Below are 10,406 nucleotides of genomic sequence, written 5' to 3' on the forward strand. Positions count from 1 at the left end.
GATTCAATCGGGTGTGATCAAGAGGCACAATTCAAAGTTAATAGTCATTAACTGTTAATTACTTTTTAAACAGTCACAATGTTTGAAATTGTGACTATTCAAGGTGCCTTCTCTGAACCAGCACCTACATTTTCTTCATACCTCTTCATAAACTATTTAAGGAGCATGAATCAGACTTCAAAAACCCACATTTTTTCGAAATCCACTTTCTCGCTCTCTCAGTCTGGTCTGATTCAGTCTCACAGAAGGTTTCTCCAGAGATTCTTCAACTTTTTTGGTTGCAGATTCTCGCCCAAGGCTCTGTTATATCTTGGGAACGGATTTGCCTGTAATCCAACAACAAACTCAGTGAAACTGAGTGGGGGCAAATAACATTCTAAAGACAGTGTCTTCAGACGCGTCTCAGAACTTCTCCTCCAAAGTTATAGTGACCCCATTTACCAACAATTTTAGAACGTTATTCTACAATGGAGGTGGAAGCAAGCATGACTTCGATCAAGATGATGAACCAAGATCTTGTTTGACTAGACCATTTCGATGGAGCAAACTTTAGTCGATGGCAAGACAAGATGATATTCTTTCTAACCACACTAAAACTATACTATCTGTTGGACCCGAATCTACAATCACTTCCTGAAACCACTGACAAAGACTCAGAAAAACTAAAGAAGGAAAGAGCAAAACGAGAAGATGACTCAATTATGTGCCGAGGACACGTACTGAATGCCTTATCAGACCGGCTCAACAATTTCTACAAGGAACTTATATCTCCAAAAGAAATCTAGAAGGCCCTAGAATTCAAATACAAGGTGCAAGAAGCATGTACGAATAAGTATCTTATTGCAGAATACTTTGACTTCACCTTGAATGACCATAAACCCATACTGAAGCAAGTTCATGACATACAGGTGATAGTCAACAAAATTTGATCCCTTGACATCATCCTTCCTGAATCTTTCCAAGTAGGAGCAATCATTGCCAAACTTCCACCCTCTTGGAAGGATTACAAGAATAAGCTTCTACACAAGTCTGAAGAACTTACCTTGGAGAAAATTCAGCAACACCTTCATATTGAAGAAGAGTCTCGGATTAGAGACAGTAGGGATAAGACCCTGGCCGGTATGTTGAACTCTAAGGTCAATTTTGTGGAAAACGGATCGAAGAAGACTAACCCTGCATTACAAGTAAAGAAGAAGGATGGGAACTTCAAGAAGAGCAATAATAAGAAAGGATCCTACTATGTTTGTGGAAAGAATGGGCATTATGCTCGAGTCTGCCGACATCGGAAAGGCGGAACCAAGTCTGCAAACATGGTAAAAGACAATCTAGTGGCCATGATTACTGAAATCAATATGGCAGAATTGTCTTCTGGATGGTGGTTTGATTCAGGCGCCACAATCCATGTTTACAAGGACAAGACCTTGTTCAAGATATATGAAGAAGTGACTGATGGCCAGGAGGTATAGATGGAAAACCAAACATGTGCCAAAGTTGCTGGAAGAGGCAGCATAGAGTTCAACTTCACCTCTGAAAAGGCATTGACTCTCCTGAATGTTCTCCATGTTCCTGACATTAGAAAGAACTTAGTATCAGTAAATCTTGTCTGTAAGAGGGGATTCAAAGTTATCTTTGAATCTGACAAACTAATCCTATCCAAGAATGAAATATTTGTTGGAAAGGGATATGGTTGTAATGGTATGTTCAAATTAGGTATTAATGAAGAAAAAGTTTTTGCTTATATTGTTGATTCTTTCTCTTTATGGCATGATAGATTAGCACACTTGAATTTTAAATCCATAAAGAACATGAGCAAACTTGGTATAATTGATTATAGTAATAAATCAACTAAAAAAATGTGAGATATGTGTAAAATCTAAAATGGCTAAGAAACATTTTCCTAGTGTTGATAGAAATTCTCAACTTCTAGAACTAATTCATTCTGACATCTATGAACTCAATGGTGTATTAACTAGAGGAGGTAAGAGATACTTCACAACATTTATAGATGACTTTTCTAGGTACACATATGTCTACCTTATGAGAACTAAGGATGAAGCCTTTGACATGTTTAAACTGTACAAGACTGAAGTTGAAAATCAACTAGAAAAGAAAATTAAAATCCTTAGAAGTGATAGGGGTGTTCAATACATTAAAAATGAGTTTAATTCTTTCTGTGAAGAATTTGGAATAATACATCAATGTTCTGCTCCCTATACCCCTTAACAGAATGGCCTGGCCGAAAGGAAAAATAGAACTTACAGAAATGATAAACTGCATGTTATTAAAAGCTAATGCACCAGTAAACCTGTGGGTGGAAGCACTCCTAACAGCCTGCCATTTACATAATAGAATTGTTTCTAGAGTTAATAACAAATGCCCATATGAATTATGGACAGGAAGAAAGTCTAATTTAGCATATCTAAAAGTCTGGAGGTGCTTAGCATATTATATAGTTCCAGATCCTAAAAGAATCAAGTCAGGACTCAGAACTAAGAGAAGTATGTTTGTTGGATATGCAGAACATAGCAAGGCCTATAGGCTTCTAGATTTAGAGTCCAACATAATAATTGAAACTAGAGATGTTGAATTCTTTGAAAATAAATTATATTCTAAATCTACGGAAAATAACAGAGAACCTGGAAGAGAAACTCATATCTCAATACCTATTAATAATAATGAGACTAAAAGAAAAAATGACACAACTATAATACCTACAATAGGACCTAGAAGAAGTTAAAGACAAAAAATAGAGAAACACTTAAGTTCAGATTTTATCTCTACTCAGTCAATTGTATTTTTTGTTGAGGATGATAGAGAGAAGACTTTAAATAAGATACCCATTGTCCTGAATATTGAAAATTATCCAAAAACCTACATTGAGGCATGACCTCTAGAGATGCTGCCTTTTGGAAGGAAGCTATAAATGATGAAATTGATTCAATAATGTCAAATAACACATGGGTACTAGTAGACCAGCCTCCAGGATCAAAACCAATAAAATGGAACTATACAAACTTTTAAGGATAGATTGGTAGCTAAAGGATTTAGTCAAAAGGAATGGATTGATTACTTTGACACCTATGCACCAGTGGCTAGAACAACTTCTATTAGAACACTCATAGCATTAGCATCCATTTATCACTTATTTGTTCACCAAATGGATGCTAAAACTGTTTTCTTAAATGGTGATTTAAATGAAGAGGTTTATATGGAACAACGAGAATGATTTGTTCTTCTTGGAAATGTGAAGAAAATCTGCAAACTGGTTAAATCACTATATAGATTAAAACAAGCACCTAAACAGTGGCATGAGAAATTTGATTCTTGCATTCTAGCTTTTGGTTTTAAACATAATAGTGTTGATAGATGCATCTACTCAAAATTCACTGAAAATTATGGAGTAATTGTATGTCTTTATAATATGCTTATTGTGGGTACAAATATGATTGGCATAAATGAAACTAAAAACTACTTATCCTCCTTCTTGAAGATGAAAGATTTAGGAGAAGTAGATATCATCTTGGGAATGAAAGTTAAAAAGCATAGTAGGGGTTATGCATTAAGCCAATCACATTATATTGAGAAAGTACTTGAGAAATTTAAGCATTTAGGGTTTAAAGAAAATAGCATGCCATATGATTTTAGTATAAACCTAGTAGAAAATGCTGGTAGAGCAATTCCAAAACTTGAGTATGCTAGTGCAATAGGAAGCTTGATGTATGTTATGCTTTGTACTAAACCTGATATTGCATTTGTAGTAAGTAAACTCAGTCAGTTTACAAGTAATCCCAGTGTAGAGCACTGAAAGACAATTGGGGGAGTTCTTGGGTATCTCAAGAGAATCTTGGAACTTGGCTTGTTTTACTATGATTATCCAGTTGTACTAGAAGGGTACACTGATGCAAGTTGGATTACCGGTAATGGAGATAACAAGTCCACCTCTGGATGGATTTTTGTCTTTGGTGGGGGTGCGATCTCTTGGACATCCAAGAGACAAACTTGTGTATCTCACTCGACCATGGAATCTAAATTCATAGCCTTAGCGGCTGCTGGAAAAGAGGCTGAATGGATTAGAAATTTATTATTGGATATAAAACTTTGGCCTAGTCCTATGCCTTCAATTTACATTTACTATGATAGCGAGGCAACTCTGTCAAAAGCCTACAGTGGTACCTACAATAGTAAGTCCAGACATATAAGTCTGAGACATGAATTTGTTAGGCAACTCTGTTAAAAACCTACAGTGGTACCTACAATAGTAAGTCCAGACATATAAGTCTGAGACATGAATTTGTTAGGCAACTGATTCAAGATGGAGTCATCACCTATGCGAGGTCAAGTAAAAACTTGGTTGATCCTCTTACCAAGGACTTGGCCAGAGAATTGGTAAGAATGACAACCAAAGAGATGAGATTAAAACCCTTTACTTAGTCACCTGTAATGGTAATCCAACCTGAACTGAAAAACCATCAGTATTGGGTTTAATCGGTAACAACAAGTTATAGCAATGTGAATGTTAGCACTGACATTGAGAAATTTCCCATCACAACATAAACAGTGTTGTTCGTTCTGATGAGATGTTGAGTTAAACTTTTAATGAAGTTCTGAAATGTGTCAAATAACGAAACACATAGTGGAAATTCACCTATGTGAACATAGAAGTGGTGCCGCTTCTCATGAGAGTTTGGGTTTGCTCTCGGGATTGTTCATGAAACCAGGAAAGAAGCACATGACCATAACAGTGCTGAGCAAAATTTGAAACTCTTGCAGAGACTGGACATTTTTGTGTGTATGGGTGTCTCCGGTTTGTCTTAAGAGTAATTGGTTTAAGGTCTTACCACCAATAACTTTGACAAGTCTCTGAGATATCTATACTAACAAAAGGTTTAATTTGATAAACACATTTTGTATGCATAATTGTGTCATAGTAGTTTGGATTGAGAGAGAACTATGTAATTGATCAATCAATGTAGGGGATGGTTGGATTTTAATCTCATAAGAGATTAAATCCAATGGGTTTGATTGGTTAATTACATGAGAAATTGCACCTGCACACTTGATTGAAAAAATAGCTTTTCTCTTACATAACCCAGTTTTGAAATTGTCCCACATTGGAAAATTATAAGCTTTGTTTTCAGTATTTTAATAGGAGTTGCTTTACACTCCTTAGAAATAGTAGAGGAGAGTATGGGGGTTTGATATTGCGTAACGTGCGTGCACGCGTATGCGGTGCAATGAGGCGCACTTTGCTCGCACCCGCATAGCTTGCTAAGGGCGACTTTGGTTTTGGTGTGATGCTGACCATTGATCACCGTTGATGAGATCAACAGTCACGATTCGATCGAGTGTGATCAAGAGGCACAATTCAAAGTTAACAGTCATTAACTGTTAACTACTTTTTAAACAGTTACAATGTTTGAAATTGTGACTGTTCAAGGTGCCTTTTCTGAACCAGCACCTACATTTTCTTCATACCTCTTCATAAACTATTTAAGGAGCATGAATCAGACTTCAAAAACACACATTTTTTCGAAATCCACTTTCTCTCTCTCTCTCTTTCTCTGTCCGGTCTGCTATAGTCTCACAGAAGGTTTTTCGGAGATTCTTCAACTTTGCTGGTTGTAGATTCTCGCCCAAGGCTCTGTTGTATCTTGGGAACGGATTTGCCTGTAATCCAACAACAAGCTCAGTGGAACTGAGTAGAGGCAAATAACATTCTAATGACAGTGTCTTCAAATGTGCCACAGAGCTTCTCCTCCAAAGTTACAGTGACCCCATTTACCAAAAGTATAAATAGTTTGAATATATTTAGTACAACTAGAGGTTCTTCTTTTAAGATTGGCTAGTTGGAAACGAAGTTGTTGAACCCGTACTCTAGAGGATGAAGAATAAGTGCGTGTAAGTTTCTACCATGCTTCATAAGCCATGTGTTGCAACTCACTACATGAGCCATGGAGGATTCTGTAAGAGTTGCAATGATCCAACTAAGAATCATTTGATCATTTTGTTGCCACTCGATATATTTTGGGTTGATACTTGAAGTGATGATGTTGGATGCACTATCACAATCACTTGAGTCACCAATAAACTGTGGTGGACATTTGACTGAACCATTCACATACCCCATCAATTGATGAAGTCGAAAAATAGGCATAAACTGTGCCTTCCAGAGATTGAAATTGTTCTCATTCAATTTAATGGGAAGAAGATGAGCAATATTACCCATGTTTAAAGGATAACAAGTGGCATAATTGACTGAAGCGGAAGCAACTCTACTTGTGGTAGTGGAGTTTCCTTTAGCCATTTGAAAACTATGAATTAGGGCAATGCTTTGATACCATCTCAGAATTGATTGCAGCTCAACTCAAAAGTTACACATTAACTTGAACAAACAACAATTATACATGATGACAAATTAATTACAATAAATATTTTCTAGATAATAACTAAATGCCTTGTTGGTCATCTGTGCTATTAGGGATAAGCCCCTAACCAAATTTAAATTAACTAACACTGATAGAACCTTCTCCATGTGATTCCTTCGTTTTTTTTTTATAATTTCTAGATAGGGAGACATTCGGTCTGGCTAATAAGACTTTGGAACCAAAAATCTACAGTATGAGCAAATACTAGCACCTTCATTGGCTTTTTACTCGCAAAGGCAAGATAGCGTAAAATGGCGATGTTTGGTAAGTCTTTTCGTACAGTCTTCCAGGTTTCAGCAAGTTCAAAAGACCTTCCATTTGGTAATCAAAAGCTGAAAAAATAAAGAAGGCGTGTGTGCGAAAAGACCCAAAAAGGCCAAAAATGTCAAATTTTAATAAGCTTTAAATGAAGCTTTCTAGTTCTTTGTGTGATAGATAGCGCCTCTAAATGTGTTTTTAAAATCTTGGTGAATAGAGCTTCTTACCAAATAGTCTTTATCTTTAAGGATAAGACCCTAAAAACTCAACATGTCTTTTGGGCATTTAGGCTGTTGGAAAATCTTTTCAAAAAGACTTGCCAAATGGCACTAATGTTTTAACATTTTGCATGAGCGTGATTATATAGTAGAAGAAATGGTTTTCTTATTGTTTGGTGATGCACCCATATTATTGAGCCACATGCATCTCACAATGCAATACATCCCAACGTGCATTTGAACATCTCCCCATGACAAGTACAGAAATGTTCCCAATGCACGTGTTGTAAGATGCATGTAGATGCAGTGACAGGATATAATAACAAATAAGTATGGGAGATTTTCCCAATGTATGATAGGATGTGGATGTGAGGCACTGGGTGTGAGGAACAGATTCGGTCTCGGGGATGCACTTAGTGTGGAGTAATATGTCAATAACTATTTACTGCATTATCCAATTGGGGTGATTTTGTGTCGCGGACAACTTTTGAAGATCTAACGGCTTGGGTTGTTTTATTCGAAGTTGAATTTATATTAAAGAAAATTTATGATGTTATTGGAAGAGTTTTTATCAATCAAAGCGCACTTACAAACTTTGATGAATACCATATCTTATCATAAGAGGCTCTTATATAAACGTTTTCTACTATATTTCATCTAGCGCTCGTGGCCTAATGGATAAGGCGCCTGACTTCTAATCAGGCGATTGTGGGTTCGAGTCCCACCGGGCGTGTGCCATTTTTCCAATCTAACGGTTTCATCAGTAATTATTTTCACTTCCAAGCTTCATTGGGCCTGGGTTTGAAAAATCGGGCTTCTAAAACTGACCTGGGTTTGGGCTGAAGTCTGGGAGAAAAAAACATTCAAACCTAAGTTTTGTTGTTTATAATATTAGTGGAGGAAGCTCGTGCGATGCAAGGTGAAATGAATAAAAAAATAATAGTTAAAAATATAATTAGATTTACTAATACAAATCAAGTATAATAAAGAAAATATAATTTGGGATGGAGATATCGACTTGACCCCAAGACTTGGATTTAGGTCATTAGAAAATGGTTTCTTTAATGTTTGACAACTTATGATTATTTCTTTGCTATTAATTTTTCATCTATTTGTATATCTTTCTCAATTATATTTCATGCACTTTTTCTTGCATTGTCTCTATTTTGCACTTTTCATTACTTAATCAAAAAATATATTTCAGCACCTTGTAATTCACAAACCTAAAGTCAATTTGCACATGTGCACCTACTTCATATGCTATAGTTATATGTTGGGTTTGCATTTTGCTCTTATTCATAATTCTTATATGCTCTTAATTTGGCTATGAAGTAAGTATAACTTTGTATGAAAGATATTTATACTTGATGTAGTAATGTAGAGGTTGTCAAGAGAATGGTTCTTAGATTTGACCAAATTGAGGTGATTAAGATATCACAACCATATAATTTTATGATTCCAATTGAATTGTAGTTTCAATCAGCTCAAATAAAATCAACATATCAAATGGTATAAGATTAAACAATCACAAATTTTATGATTTCTTCTTTGAAGAAGATATATTTCTTATGGTCCATTGAATGCAGGTCCCCTTTTTAGACAATCATAACATGGCTATAATAAATAATTAAAGCCCTTCTTATTGAGTCTTTACTACTATGTTTCACCTGTATCTCAAAAAATAAAATAAGAGACTATCCAATCATGCCCTAAATTTTTATTAATCCCATAATTGGGATTCTTATTATCTAATTAAAATCAATATTAGGCCATGTTTGGGAGTGCTTATGTAAAAAATAAGTGGTTATTCAATTAGTGCTTAAAAACAAGTGCTTATTTGCATTTGGCACCCAGCTTTTTCAAGTGTTTATTTCAAAAAAAAAAAAAAGAAGCACATATTTTTTATTGGGTGTTTGGGGGTCTTTTTCTCCAATAAGCACTTAAATAAAGACTTGTGACTCTTTTGTCCTTCATTTTCTTTCAAAATTTCGAAATATCCAATCCAAAGTGAATGAATAAAAGTACTTTCATAGAAGTGCTTTTGTAAAAGTACTTTCTTAAAGTGGTTTTCTAAAAGTAGTTTTGTAAAAGTACTTTCATAAAAGTACTTTATAAAACTACTTTCGTAAAAGTACTTTCATAAAAGTTCTTTATAAACCTTCATAAAAGTACTTTCGTAAAGGTACTCTTATAAAAGTACTTTTAAAAAAGTGTTTTCATGTAAAAGTTCTTTCACATAAAAATACTTTTATAAAAGTGATTTCATAAATTTACTTTCACAAAAGTGCTTTTGTAAATGTACTTTTCTTTAATAAAATTGCTTTCATAAAAGTAGCAATATTGAAAGGGTATAATTGATATTCTAAAAATTTATCGGGGACAATTTTGGGAGAAAATTTTTGAATAAGCAATTATTGTATGAACACTTAAAAAAAGCTAGAAATTTGGGCTTAAAAAATAACCTCTGCATAGCCCCGCTACATAAATCCAATATTAATCAATTAGCAATGGTCTTGCATGGCAGCTAGAAGATAGTGACTACATCCAACATATTGACAACCACCTCTTTTCGATCTCCTGCACATTTGCAATGGCATTGCAGTCACCAATGACTAAGGCTATATTTGGTCCATTGCTCTGGGCCTCATTCTTTTAATTCTTGCTCATTCAAAGCAAGAATGGGCAAGAATGAATAACATTAGAGTGTTTGGTTACAAAATTCTTGCCATGGACCACATTCTTTTTAGAATGAAAAATCAACAACATAACACAAAAATTGAGTAGCCTACAGTAGACATGTTCATGGGCCAGGCTCGGGCTTGGCTTTTGCCAAAATTTGAATGAGCTCGGCCTGATCCCCGAGCCCGATATAGTGTAAAGTCAAACTCGAAGCCTGGCTTGTGAACAGGTCTAGCTTGTAGCATGAAAAATAATCATGCCCCATCTTGCTCATTTTCATTATTTAAGGAAACTTTGCCTACAAAACTGCTGCCATAGATGTTTACTTTTGCGAACACACTTTTACGAAAGCACATGAAAGCACTTTTACAAAAGTAAATTTATGAAAAGTACTTTTATGAAAGTAAAGTACTTTTACCAAAGCACTTTTATAAAAGTACTTTTACATTAAATTAAAGCACTTTTATGAAAGCTCTTTTGTAAAAGTACTTTTATGAAAACATTTTAATAAAAACACTTTTAAAAAAGTACTTTTATAAAAGTACTTTTACTAAAGCACTTTTACGAAAGTACTTTTATAAAAGCACTTTTACAGTAGTACTTTTATGAAAGTACTTTTATAAAAGCACTTTTATGGGAGCACTTTTACGAAAGCACTTTTATGGAAGTACATTTTACGAAAGCACTTTGATGAAAGTACTTTTATAAAAGCACTTTGGTAAAAGTACTTTTATAAAATCACTTTTACGAAAGTACTTTTACAAAACATCTATGTCAACTGGTAAACATTGATTGCTGGTCATCCACCAATAAACATCTATGCCAA

The 10,406-nt window shown here is 34.8% G+C and overlaps 1 non-coding gene across 1 annotated transcript; it reads left to right on the plus strand.

Annotated features, from left to right (window-relative positions):
* Positions 1-7,561: 7,561 nt before the first annotated feature.
* On the plus strand, positions 7,562-7,634 carry TRNAR-UCU (transfer RNA arginine (anticodon UCU)). Its single transcript has one exon. It is a non-coding gene; the product is annotated as a tRNA-Arg (tRNA).
* Positions 7,635-10,406: the final 2,772 nt, after the last annotated feature.

The sequence above is a fragment of the Nelumbo nucifera genome, chromosome 1 (assembly GCF_055504915.1).
Source record: "Nelumbo nucifera cultivar China Antique chromosome 1, China Antique-T2T, whole genome shotgun sequence".
NCBI lineage: Eukaryota > Viridiplantae > Streptophyta > Magnoliopsida > Proteales > Nelumbonaceae > Nelumbo > Nelumbo nucifera.